General features: G+C 40.6%; 1 protein-coding gene across 1 annotated transcript in view; it reads left to right on the top strand.

Moving 5' to 3' along the window:
- The window catches only part of SEC23IP (SEC23 interacting protein), a 20,752-nt gene extending 18,783 nt beyond the window's left edge, over positions 1–1,969 (top strand). The window contains exon 19 of the mRNA XM_009326031.1: positions 1,487–1,969. The gene's annotated coding sequence lies outside the window, so the exon portion shown is untranslated. The remainder of the gene's footprint in view (positions 1–1,486) is intronic.
- Positions 1,970–13,691: the final 11,722 nt, after the last annotated feature.

The raw sequence follows: 13,691 nt of genomic DNA, 5'->3' as shown, positions 1-13,691 counted from the left end.
CAAAGGTGGCTCTGGGATCCCTCTTCATACTTTAAATGTTAATTGATTTGAATGCTGAGACCTGACCGCTTCCCTGCTTTGATGTGCAGAGCTACCTCTTGCTGTCCTGTTTAATTTCATGGTGTCTGCTGTCAGCAGAGGGAAATAGACAGGATCTACCAGCCTGCTTGCCTCTTCTCAGGAATGTTGGTCTTTATGGTGCTGTTGGCCAGTGCAGATCCCTTTAACTTCTTGGGGACTGTGGTAATTTTGGAGCGGATAAAAATTCGGCAGAGGCAAACGAAGGGAGGAGCTGGATGTTCGGTTTTATCTCTGGCCTGAATTAGCTGATTGTTTTCTTTCGGCAAGGTGGAGGGAGTTGGCCAAACGGTGTTTTTAAAAGCAGAAGAGGGACTAAGGTGGCCACTGTGCTTCATCATACAGGATGAATGATGAATTTTGGAGGATGAATTTTGAAATCAAAAAGGGGAGCATTGATGCACAGCATCTGCTGCATAGCGTGTTTCTGTAGTGTTCTGTCTTGGGAGGTTTTTCTTGACATCTACTGGTAACTTACTCTGAACTAGGTCAGTCAGTAGCATTAACTATCTTAGCTAAAATTACATACGAGAAGAATTCGTTGCACTTAAAATTGACGAGTAGCGACCAATATCTCTTTGCTTCTAATCACTGATAGAATAATACAAATGGTATTAAAACCTCTTGAGTTCTACTTTTATTTTGTATGAGTGACTTGATTTAGCTCTTCTAGATCATCTTGAAGCTGTTCTTTGTGAAACAATAATGCAGGGTTTCATGTAAACAATGTAAAGAAGTGCTTGGGACAACTTTAACACATAAATTGGAAATTCCATTTCCTGTTTCTATTTTGGTATCTTGGTTAAAAGGAAACTGAAAACGCTAGGATGTTTTTAAATGACTCTTGCAAATGAGAATTTTGTCCTTTACTAAAGCATAGCCACCACTAGCATCTTATTCTTTTTATTAGATTCACGGGAGTATCTTTCACTGTGTTGGTTAGAAGATTTGTTTAAGTCACTGTACACTCTCTATATATTATTCTTATTTTTACAGCTCTTTTTAGAGGGCCCTGGTGAGGGAGGAGAATGCACCAGCGTATTAAAGCTCGGATGTATAAACTACCACATCTTTATTTCCATCTCTATTTAGAGTAGGATAATTTCTTACCATGAGTTAAAGAATCTAGTAGGTAATTAAAATGTATAGTGAATGACATCCTATGAGAAGTCGTTGTGAGCTCTTTCTGTTTGTAATTGTAATTGCCAATTTGTGTCCACAAAAAGTATATTTCGGGACCTTATTGTATTAAAAAATTGATAAAAAATGTGTATGGATTTTTAGATTTTTTTGAGTCCTCTTGAAATTGAATGTTGGCATATTTTGTTTTATTAGTACTACTGCAAGAATAGAAAACTTGATATATTTCATATTTCCCATATGTACATGTTCTGTTTTCTCTGCACAGCCATACCTGTTGCTCCGACAGACCTGGTGAAAAACGCTTTGAAGAACATCTAGTAATTTCATAGTTACAGATGACAGGATAAGCATCAGACTTTTTTCCTGCCAGTCCAGAACTTGCTCAGATTCTACCTTCTTGTGTCACTTCAAGCAAACTTAAATTTTGAGATGATCAGCACTGTCATTCAAGAGATGGATGGAATGACACAATTTTGATCTTAAAAGCAGTTTAATTGTACGGTTGCCAAGTACAAAGTGATCACCGAAGAAGTTTGGTTCTTTTTTTTTGGCATGCAAATCAGTACTTCTCTCCTTCAGCTATCCTGCCTTAGCTGGCTGTCAAACATGCTTTGCCTATCAAGGCAGCATGTCCTTATTAAAAAGGACTTGTTGAGAAACAGCAATAATCTGCTTTTCTTGACACGTTTCTTGGTCCACCTTTTAAAAATAAAATGTGAACTGTAGTTATAACTATCTTTAATACAGATTACACTGTAGTTATAACCATCTTTAATACAGATTACACAAAACAATTCATATTTACTAAAAACTAGCAACCAGAATCATTTTCTTACTATTGTAAGTGTGATGGAAATTATTTTATAAAGACCTTTTTAAGCCTCTGTTAAGAGTTTTATTGTGGGGTTTTTTTAAGTAAAAATGAACCTTTGACTTTGAAACTGTTAGAAGTTTGTTACAGCTAGTTCAGTGTTCACATCTCCTGAAATGAAGAACAATTTAAAATAACAATTTGGTCTGGTAATTAAGGTAATTTTAGTGAAACTAGGCTGCAGTTGTGAGAACTAAAATACTTAGCTTGACCTTGCAGTTTAATATCTCAAACCAGTTAATGTAAATAGAGGAATCTGAAGCTTATGGGTGCTAGATAATAATCTAGGTCCAGACCTGCAGTCCAAACTCCATTTTCGTGTAATGAAGTTGAGATGAGTCGGGTAGTATGAAATCCTTTGAATTCATGTCTCTGAATACTGAGCTTCTGTAGCTTTCCTCTGGCTTCAACTTACATGCAAATTGTGGCTTTTCTTAATATTAGTGACTTAACCTTACTACTGACTATTTGCCTCTGTTAATTGCAGTAAATGAATTTTGAAATGCAGTATGGTTTTTTTCCCTGGTATATGTAAAATACACATTATTGTGTATATATTTTGGTTATTATAATTAAAAATACCTTCCTTCCAGTGGGTCCTTACAGCAAGGTTTTGTATTTCATCACAGAAATCAGGTTGGAAGGGACCTCTGGAGAGGTTACTTAGTCCAGCTCCACTGCTCAAGGCAGGAGTGGTTTTGGGCCTTGTTCAAGGATGGAAATCCTTCACCTCTCTGGGCCCTATTCCAATGTTTGACTACTGTGATTGCAATTTTTTCTGTAATATACAATTGGACTTTCCCAGGTGGAGCTTGTGTCTGTTGCCTCTTGTCCTTTCTCTGTGCATCTTCAAGAATAATGTCTCCGTCTTCTCTTGTACTTTCACATTAGATAGTTGAGGACAACAAGAAGATTTTTCCTGTTTGGCTTCTCAAGACTGAACACTTTCCTTGACATCTTCTTGCATGCTGTGTGCTGCGGCCCTGTAGTCATCTTGGGACTTTCCACTGGACGTGCTTTAGTTTATCAAAGTCCATCTTGTTCTGGGAAGCAAGTTTGCCAAAGGAAACTTTTTATCCAAAACAAACATATTTGTATCCTTGTAAATTAACCTCTGAAGACCAAGTTTTCTAAGCTTTACAATCTGCTTTGTTAGCTAGAATACAAATAATATATTTAAAAAAAACCAAAAAACCACAAAAAACCACAACCACTGGGCCTCATTTTCATCTTAAGTGTCATAGAGTGGAAGGTTATACACTTATATTTATCAACTCTGTGCAACACTGAATAATCTGATGAATATGCTTAAATAGCTCTGACGGTGTCTTGTTCACTTTCTTCTTTTACTGTAAAGCTGATGGGCTGTGATACAGCCCCCTGGGAGGGAACGGCAGCACCAAGGAACAGTAAAATTTTATGGGTGTTTGAGAAGTGTTGTTGCATGGGGGACCCTGGCTGGCAAGGAACTTACTTTGCAGTGGAAGGATGCACAGGAGAGTATTGCAGGTGAATGAGGACCATCTGGAGCAGAGAAATTGTTTTGGGAATATAGCATTAAAATCAGTTCTAGTTACATAAATAGAAATTTGGCTGCAACTGCAGTAACTAGCAATTCTTACATCTTAAAAGCAAACGGAAGTTCAGACATTAAGGAAGGAAAAATGACAGCATAACCAATAATTATATAAAACAAAGAAAAACTAAAAACAAGTGGGGTTTAAAGAGTGAATTTATATCTGCTACAGATGTATGTATTAATTCCTCAGCAGAAATCTTCCTAGCATGCTGCAACAACTTACTGGGCAGACCATATACAGCACAGACTCTGATATATGCTGTATACCTGTAGGTTTGTTGGTTTTTTATTTATTTTGACTTTTCTAAATGGGAGTAGTAGGTATTATAATCCATAATTAAATGGGCAATGCTAATTAAACTTTAATTATGTAATCCATATACAAAATTTTAAAGTTTTCCCTGCCATATTTTCATGTGTGCTGAAGTGAATAAACATTAAAAAAAACCAACCAAAAAAGTTTGTCCAGAAGAAGATTTTTTTTTTTTTTTTTAATCAAAATATCTGTGTAGCAGGGCATAATAGCACAGGAAAAGGAGGGGAAATTAGTTCACCTACCTCATAGTGTTGGGAATTGTAACCATCCCATTGCCACTCTGATTCTGCCCTGGGTTTTCTTGTCATCTGCCCATGTCAATATGAAAGTGTCCTCAAAAAAAAAAAGCGTACTCCTTCAGACTTGCATCCTGGCCCTGGGCCTCTACAGGAGAAAAGAAGCTTAAGGTGAAACTGTCTGAATTAACTTATTAAAAAATAGATGGAGGCTGAGGAGCAGGCAGAAGTGGGGAGGGGGCAACTGGGGTGGTGTGCTGGGAGGGAAGTTCTTGATTCTGCTGTGTTGTTGGTACTTAGAGCATTCACATCAATACTCGTAGGCTAGGGGCTCTGGGATGCCCCTGGAAAATGTCGTTCTCTGCTGTTAATTTTAAGCTCTTCAGTGTGAAGGTGGAAGCTGAGACAGTTTCCTTAAGGTGGGGTGAATGGAGAAAAAGGTAACCCATTCTCTTCTCTGTAACCTACCCCTAGTGCCTTTTTAGCAATTTGGCTGTGGGCTTTAACTTATTCAAGATGTTAACGTGAGAGATGGGTAAATATTGGCTGTGTTCTGCAGCCCTGACTATGTGTCTGCAGCTGCCCCAGGTGATGGGCCTGATGTGAAAATACAGACTGCAGCCATGAGCAGGCCTGTATCGAATGGAGTTGTGCTAGTGGGCTCGTGGAAGTATCCAGAAATACTGGAACAAGCATGGTGTGAAGTGCAAAGTGATACTGGCAGCATCTGCCTAACCCGAGAGAGAGCTCCCGTGGGGTAGTTTTCAGTGTTTAAAACGTCCTTCAGGCAGATCACCACGTAGTAGTGCATGCTAAGACAAAAGACTGCAAGTCACTCGTAGCAGAAAGGTAAAAATGCGTGACTAATTCTTGCTGACAGAAGCCACTCGGTAGGTACAAAGTAGAAGATGCATCTCACCCTGTGAGAGCTCTGTGACTTTCCTAAAGACATTTTATCTCCCTTCCTGCTCCTGAAAACCTGCAGTGTTATTTGGGGACAGAGAGTCATCATTAAAAGTCTTAAGCAGCAACAAGATGCTTTAGGAAATGTTCCAATCGCAGAAAACAGGTCACCTGGGCCATGAATGAGATGGTCTAACTAATGCCACCTGTGTCCTGGCCTGCCGGTGAGAGAGGCTGGCTCCCTCATTTCAGCAGCTGAGGTTGGCTGAGCTACTTAGATCAGTATTTCCTACAATAAACACATTCATGCTAAGTGTTCTCTGGAGGATCTTCTGAACTCGATGCTCACTCCCTGCACTGCTCTGACGCAGTCTGACTTTCACTTTTATAATGGGAGACTATCTCTGTGCCCTAATATGAAGATCTGAAGACTTTTGGCAAGATATGGCGCTTTGTTTAGTGAAGTCGTTGGAAAGCAAATGCTTTTACTTTCCTTCTGTGAGGAAACTGCTGTGTTGAGTGGCATGCAATGCTTCCAGATAAGCACATACGCAACATTGTGTTGATCTTACTTTATATCTACAAATCTGTTAATTTGGCCTTTTTTTTGAAAATAAGTTCATTGAAGGATGGAAGTGTTCTGACTGACTTTTCCACAAGCACTTCGTCCTCATAACATGACAGATAACGTGTGCAGGAACCAAAGGTTGTCAGTGAATTCCCCAAAGCCACAGAAGAAATGAAGGGCACAGACAGAAGAAGTATACAGTGTGCAGAATAAATTGAAAAAAAAAACCCAGAAAAGTGAAAAACTAATTGATTTCCACTGAAAGATCACACCTTTCTGGATACTCCTTTCATATGCTAATCCAGACACTGATACAGTCCAGTTTTGCATTGAGGCCTTGTGGAAAATTAATTTTCAGGTGGAAATTTTTATGAATGAATTCAGAGGACAAAATTGGAGCCTCTCTAAGAAATCCAGCACCTTTCCAAAAGATTCCCATTTGAATGAAATTGAATCTGTCATTGACAATATAATTCTTTTGAAAAACCTTTTGACCACTGCTCTTCTCCCGCTGTTTCAGGAGCCGTTGCCTCCGCCGGCAGTGAACGTTTCTGTCCTCTGGGAACACCTCCTCGCACATCTGTTCATGAAAGAAGCACAGTCAAATAATTTCTCTGTGTGCTAGGAGATGTCTTGCATAACACTGAAAATTTTCAGTAACTGTGCTTCTAGAGTTGTCCTGGTCCTTTCCCAATGGATGTTATATTAATATTTATAACTTTGTGTCTGCAATATGGCAAATGTGTTACAAACTCTGTCTAAAATGCTATTTCCATAATAGTGTTCTCCCCGATTCCTCCCTGTATGTTTTTTTTTTTTTTTCTTGTGATGAATAATAAAATCTAGCATTTCCCTTTTCCTTAAAAATGATCAGCAGTTGGTGCCAGTGCCAGGGTGCTAGTTTGTGGAGACCAAATGTTCAGATATAACAGCAGCGGGCATTGGAGAGCAGCCCTTTGCAGTGCTGCATTTCTCAGACTGAGCTAAGTATTCTTGGACTTTTTTTTTTTTAATCACCACTTTGAATTAGGATGTGTTCCCCAGTGCTGAAATAAAAAATCCCATGAATTCTTGCTTAATGATTGGAAATACTGTTTCAAATGCCTGTTCCCATTTCAATACTCGTTGCATATCTGTATTTAACTGAAATGGTGTAAGTTGTTGACAGCTTACTTTGATTTAATAGGAGAAGTCTGGTGGTTGTTTTCAGACTCTGGTAACAGCAACTCTTAAAATAAAATATGAGCTTGGCTCTAGATTTCTATCTGATTTTCATAATTGTAAATCAGGATTAGCTTCCCAGAGGCTAATGGAACCACTCCAGTGTAAATACGATTACAAACTGACCTGCTGGGACTCAGCATTTCCACAAAGTCAGTGAGGGGTTTTTATTTGCTTTAGATGCAGATTACTAGTGGTCTCTTCTAAAGAACTACCGTTTTCCCATGGTGGTGGGAAGGAGGTGAAGGAAAGCAGAAGACAGGCTCCTGGGTGCCTCCCAGCCAGAGAAGGGAAGCAGGCTGAGGAAAAGGTGAGCATCGCTCCAGTGAAACTGGGAGTCATTTAGAGCATCCTTGACCCTGCATGTGGGGTTTTGACCGGAGAATCAGGAAGTCCATGAACCTTACGTTCTCTTGCTGCGTGATGCAAACAGTGGTAAAAAAAGATGTTATTCACACCAGGACCCCAGGACCTTTCCTGCAAAGCTGCTTTCCAGCTGGTCAGCCCCCAGCCTGTGCAGGTACCTGGGGTTGTTCATCCCCAGGGCTTTGTAGTTCCCCTTGCTGAACTTCACGAGACTGCTGTTTGCCCTTTTCTCCGGCCTGTTGAGGTCCCTCTGATGGGCAGCACAACCGTCAACCAGTACTCCCATCGTCTGCGCTTCCTTTCAGAGCTTATTCCTAACTACAAAAGCAACCTGCGCGCAGACAAGCATAAAATTCTATTTCCTTTGTTGCAAAGCCCGAAGACCTAAGTATTTGTCTTATTTCTGCAGTGAAAATTTTCAGTGACCTGAACAGAGGTGATCATCAGTTCAGATGTTGCTCGCAGCAGCAGTGTTCAGCTGAGCTGCTTGGAGGGCACAAGAACCCTGTAAAAAGCACCTTCTTGAAGTTAAAACGCAGCTCTCCAATATGCATGAAGAATGGTGCTTTCACCTCGATGACTTTCAAAACCTAGGACTCTCCAGGTTTCCTTTACATATGGAGGCTATAAAAGAAGAAACATCTTTTATATGTCAATAAAATAGCTTCAGATCCATACAAATTCAGGCAATCAAAAGTGAAGTGTGTCTATTTAAGAGATGCTAATAGAGAACAAAGGTCTGAGAGGAGAAGAAAGCAAGGAGTTGACCTTGTATCTCCCTTTCTGCCAAAAAAATGTTCAAATAACTTTTAATGTAATCTTGTTAAAATGGCGTCATGAATGCAACCAAAGCAATAATTATGCTCGAGACTGCTCTGAGTGCAGGCAGAAGTCAAGTTTTCCTAAGCCAAGGCTTGTTACAGGTATTGTGAAACATTTAGTTATTCATCTGTTTGTAGCTCAGGGGATTAATGATATTCTCTGCATTGCAGGATGTTCAGATATGATTGTCCTTTCCCCAGTTTTTCCGTCTGCACAAAGGACTAAGGAAATACAGCTCTGAATTTCTAAATAATAAGCTGTAGCCCTAGCAGCCTCCAGGGAGGGTGGGAGGGGAACAGTGGGAGAAAGAGATCTCAGATTTCTGCCAATATAAAGTAGCCAGCCGCAGGGAAAGGGGAGCACAGTTATGTCATGACAAATACTTTCTCTCTGTTTTTTTCCCCTTAGCTTCTCAGTGGAAGCTACGTGTGGAGAAAATAATGACACTGCTGCTGAGTGAAAAACGGGAGTTGAAGCCGTAGAGTAGAAACAAATAACCTCAAAAACTCCTTCATGAAGGTGGCGCTATTTCTGCAAAATATCTTGGCTAAATGGTTTGTTGAGAGACCATTTTTCCACGACTGAGCTCTGTCAATAAACAAGATTAGATTTGTTTTTCAGACCGTCCTTTGTACAAATATACATGGTTTTAGCCACTGGAAGATCCTTCGCTAATAGGATCGCGGTACAAGTTTATTGACTGAAATATAATGACATCTCATATTGAATGATCTGTGAAATCGTCTCAGGAGATAACCCACTTAGAAAATAGTGATGCCTGACAATAGTATAAAAAGAGCTATTAACAGAAACTAGTAACTGAACTGAGATAGTGACTATATAGGACTAATGGTTAGGTATAAATGCATATATACATTGAGGTACATGTACATGTATATATTACATATATATGTGTGTATGAATATGTAAATGATCTATATATCTGCGTATATTAATTTAGAAAATAGAAACAATTCCAAATTGAACCCTAAAAACTCATTAGCCTAAGTCCACGTGTTTGGTATGAGAGATACTGTAGCGCTTTAGCTCCTGCAGACATCAGGCAATCATAGTATGTTTTTTCTTTATTGCTATCTTCTTAATAAACCAAGATGTGGAAAAAGGTTAAATTACTTTGAAATTACTTAAGCGTGTGTTCATTGAGCTTTGGTGGATTGGAAGATTATATGCACAAAAGATCTAGCCCCCAGATACAGTGGAGCTTCATGGTACTTAGATGGTAAGCACAGAAGTACAGGTAAACCACTCCTGAAAAAATCAACCTGAAGTCTACAGTAAAATTTAAAGACATATTCTACCTGTATCAATACAGCTGACCTAAATTTTTGTGTGTTCTTCCAGGATGGTTTCTCATTGCTTCCAGTCTCACTTCATCATGTTGTTGTTTTTAGAACATGGATGAAATTGAAGAACAATTCAGATTTTGCATGTATCAAAACTTTAAGAAAATTTAGTTCACAGCATGAGATCAGGCCAGATAAGTTTTAATCATATTTCCTGGAAAACACTTGTAGAAGGAACATAGATCCCATGAAACTCCTTCTCTTGCTTGGTGGAACGGCTTAGGGAAGCATCTCCCTTGATCACTGGAGTGAGAGCTTCACCTCATCTCCTATCACCCCAAGCAGGAGAGGAGTGCAGGGAATGAGGTGCACCATGGCAGGAGGAGAGGGATGGGAGGAGAGAGGAAGGCTGCCTGCGTGCGTCTGGCTTGAATGCCCACCCCCATCCCACGCCTCTGCAAACAGCTCTCTGAAACAGCCAATTTCCTTTTACAGACACAAAGTCCTCTTGTTTTCTATGGAGAGTATGCTGTACAGGGGTATGGTGGCAGGGGTCAGTCTGACAGGCGTCACTGCAGAGGAAGGAGTGGGATGAATGGGAAAACACAGCAGCACTTAAAAGCAGAGCAAGCAGGAAAAAGGCGAATTTCAGGGTGAAAAGATTGCCCAAGCAAAGAGGTAAAAACTAAGACTGGTTATAAAAATGAGAGGCACATGTGAAGATAGCCTATGGGCCACCTGGGCTGCAAAACGGGCTTGAAGCTCCTAAGGAGAAGGAAGTTGTGTGAAGGTTGAAGTATTATTAGCTAGTGATAATAAAGGCTGAAATATTGTTACCTTCTGGCTGTTAAATTGCCACTGTCAGGTGAACTGATACTCTGCAGAGGTAAAAACTAACACTGGATCTTGGCTGCCTTAGCTGTGGACATAGACAACTGTGTGATTCCTTACCTGTTGTGCTTACTGCTAATTCCAAATGCTTAACACTATTTTATAAATCTCAAGCAGCATGAGGATATGTTCTAGCATCTACCTGAGCAGAGCTTTCTGCTTATAAAGCGGTATCACAGGCAGCTTCTGTGAAACTCCTGGCTGGCACAATGCAAGACCAACCGGGTAACTAAAGGTCGTTGCATTTTATCTCCATACTAAGATTAGCTGCCGCTGAAATCAAGAGGCATTTTCTCTGTTGACTCTAGTAGGAGTCAGGTAGAAGGTCATTGCCACAGCAGTGTTAGCTTGCACATACACTGTGTATTCACTGGCCAGTTTGAGACTTTGTAAAACCTTTCCTGCCCCAATTTCTCAGGTCTGAGTCTTGCAGTTTTAAGGTGATGTCCTGTTCAATAGTATCTAAGCTAAGAGCATGATGAATGGAATGAAACTGAGGCACCTTTTTGATAAGTCCTGGGTTTTGATCATAGAAGAGGCATCTCTCCTGTAACATCAGTGCTTGATTTTTGACTGCCAATAAATTGTCTTCATTTTTGCACTGGAGGCCGCATAACATTTGAAGTAGGAACACACTGCAACCTCAGTGCCTAGACACATCCCAAGTAGGGGTTTCCATAAACTGGTTTGTTTTGGCTCTCAAGTCCTCCTAAGCTCAACCATCTGTGCAAAACTGCTCTATGCCCCCAGGTGTTTTATTACTCAAAAACTGGAAGATGAAAAAATGAAGTGCCAAATACATGTGCAGACTGTGGATTGCTTCTTCAGCCTTTTGTGCTTTATTTTGATAATAGATCACAAGTCTGACCTTTCCTCCAAGAGAAATTATATAAGATATAAACCCTTTAAGATAAATTAAATTGAAATGTACTGTTATTTTAACATGTCCCCAAAATATTTTTAATATGACCTTGACATAGTGCCTTGCTTTTAAATTGCATTAAGTTCAAAATGCCAACATCAGCAGACCACTTACACAGCTAATTCAAGGTAGGGGTGAAACACAGTTGTGCTCTGTTCAAAGGGCTTGTGTCAGGGCTGGTTTTACTCTAGTGTGAATTTTGCTTAACTCAATGGACTCAGTTTACTAATTAATTCTGCAGCCACTCAAGATGGTGTTTTGACAGATTTTAACTAGTACCATCACTCTTATGAGCCTCTTCCCCTATTCTGACCACTCAGCTGCCTACTTGGATGTGTCTGTGCAGCTGTTTGTGAGGCTGCTTGGTGAAGTGGACTTGGGTTAAACATAGCCCAAAAGAAAAAAATAAGTTCTTCATCTGCTTCAGCTCTTGGTTCTGGTGAACTGAACCACTTCTCAGCCACAACAGAGGAGGCAGCATGGGGATGGGGTACTTACACCAGCAACACTGCCAAAAGAAAATGCTCGCCAAGCTGTTTCTTGGGAGGTTTATCTGGCAAGAATGGATAGTCCTAAATCCCTGGATAAATTTGTCCACGCTTTGCAAAATATCCATTCTATCCTCCTATATTTATCAAAACATGCCATATCCATTAGCGTACATCCAACACCGAAAAAATATAGGAACTGCATGGGCAGACTGGGAGTAGCACGTAGGGGTACTAGTAACCATCACTGAACATTTCATCTGTGAAATGGTGAGATGCTCCCCCTACGCTGTGAACCAGCTGCTGCTTTCCAACACCACCCACCCGAAAACCCCAGACTGATGGTAAGGAGGGGGAACCGCCTCGCACTCCTCCTCACCAGGGCACGAGAGGCTCTTCCAGACTCATGTCCCATATGAAGGCGCAGCACAGCTCCCCACACCTGCCTCTGCAGCACCACGAGGCTGTTTGCCCTTAAGAAAGAGCAAATAATCACCCCTCGCACATTCCTAGCTCTTTTATCCCGAACATGTACTTTAAATGCTTCAGGTGTATCCGGTCCCAGGCTGGACAAGTTGTATTCTTGCCCAAGATACAGCAAACGTTGCTGTGCAGCTGAAAGTCTGGCTCACTCTGCTGCAGATGCTGTTAGAGCTGTTTCATAGGTACTCATTCCCATCGCTCACTGCTGTGCTCAGCAGACTTAACTTGCAGAGTAACTGTGACAGGGGGACATGCATCTGGATGGATCAAATGATACGTGGCTTGTGGCTACTGCCTCCTTGCAAAGAAAAGTGCTGGTTGAGCATGCATCAGCCTGGGGTGCTGGGAAGGAGGGGAAGGCAGTGTGTGAAATAGTCGATTGTCTCAGTCCATCTTAGTAAACAGGGATATATTTTTCCTGCATGAAAAAGAGGACAACCTAATTGGGATGCAGCTTACAGAACTGTCCTCTCCCCCTTCAGGTGCTCCTGTGTCTCCTCTCCTGAGAAGCCAGCGAAGGGACACGGTGGCTTTCAGAGCCACATGCAAATCACTTACATTCTTTTGGCTTTGCAACAGAAAGTAGGTGATTTCTTTAAGGGGGAGGGGGGGGGAGGGGGGGAAATGTCTGCCTGTTCAGTTCAAATTTCCTTAATAGCAATTGTAAATAAGAGTTGAAGTCAGCGAGTAGCTGTGGACAAAAATGGAGGACACTCTATCAAAAGCGAACTGTGTCTCCTTTTACGAAGATGTGGCCAGTAAGTGGGAGATGTTCTGAGTCAGTAGCATCTGCATGGGAAAAAGCCAAAACAAAAAGCGTTACTATGCTCCAGTGATACTGATAATGTTTGAAATCAAGAAAAGAGGACTGGGTAGTAAAAAGTTATGTCAAGCTATAGAAAATACATGTTGATGGTGACAATTAAAATTGAAATGAACCAAATGAAACTTACTAAAAATATTTATGAACTGTGACATTATATTGTTAAACATCCTTAAAGGAAAGGGACAACAGGGCTTATCTGATGCAAGGGTGAAACGGAACCAAACACTTCAGAAAACAACACAAACAAAAATGATTGCATCTGTAACTACAGGGAAACATGTTGCAATGAAAACTGTCCCTTACAGTGTTTAGATCCAAATGTCACAGCATTGTAGAACAAAAATTTAGGTCCAGAATTCTTTCTTTTTTACTGTCTGTGCTAAGAAATATTCAGGAGAGAAATAGAGTGTATGATAATACTTAGGTGATAACTGTGAACATTCTGAGTGGACTATTATTTCTTTTATTATTCTAGGTAAAAACATAGAATCATAGAATCATGGAATCATTAAGGTTGGAAAAGACCTCTAAGATCATCGAGTCCAACCATCAACCCAACAACACCAGGCCCACTAAACCATGTCCCTAAGCGCCGCATCTACACGTCTTTTAAATACCTCCAGGGATGGAGACTCAACCACTTCCCTGGGCAGCCTGTTCCAAGGTTTAACCAC

Source organism: Pygoscelis adeliae, unplaced genomic scaffold, assembly GCF_000699105.1.
Source record: "Pygoscelis adeliae isolate BGI_AS28 unplaced genomic scaffold, ASM69910v1 Scaffold4, whole genome shotgun sequence".
In the NCBI taxonomy this organism is placed as follows: Eukaryota; Metazoa; Chordata; class Aves; order Sphenisciformes; family Spheniscidae; genus Pygoscelis; species Pygoscelis adeliae.
The sequence above is the reverse complement of the archived record's forward strand: the minus strand, read 5'-3'. Positions and strand labels throughout refer to the sequence as shown.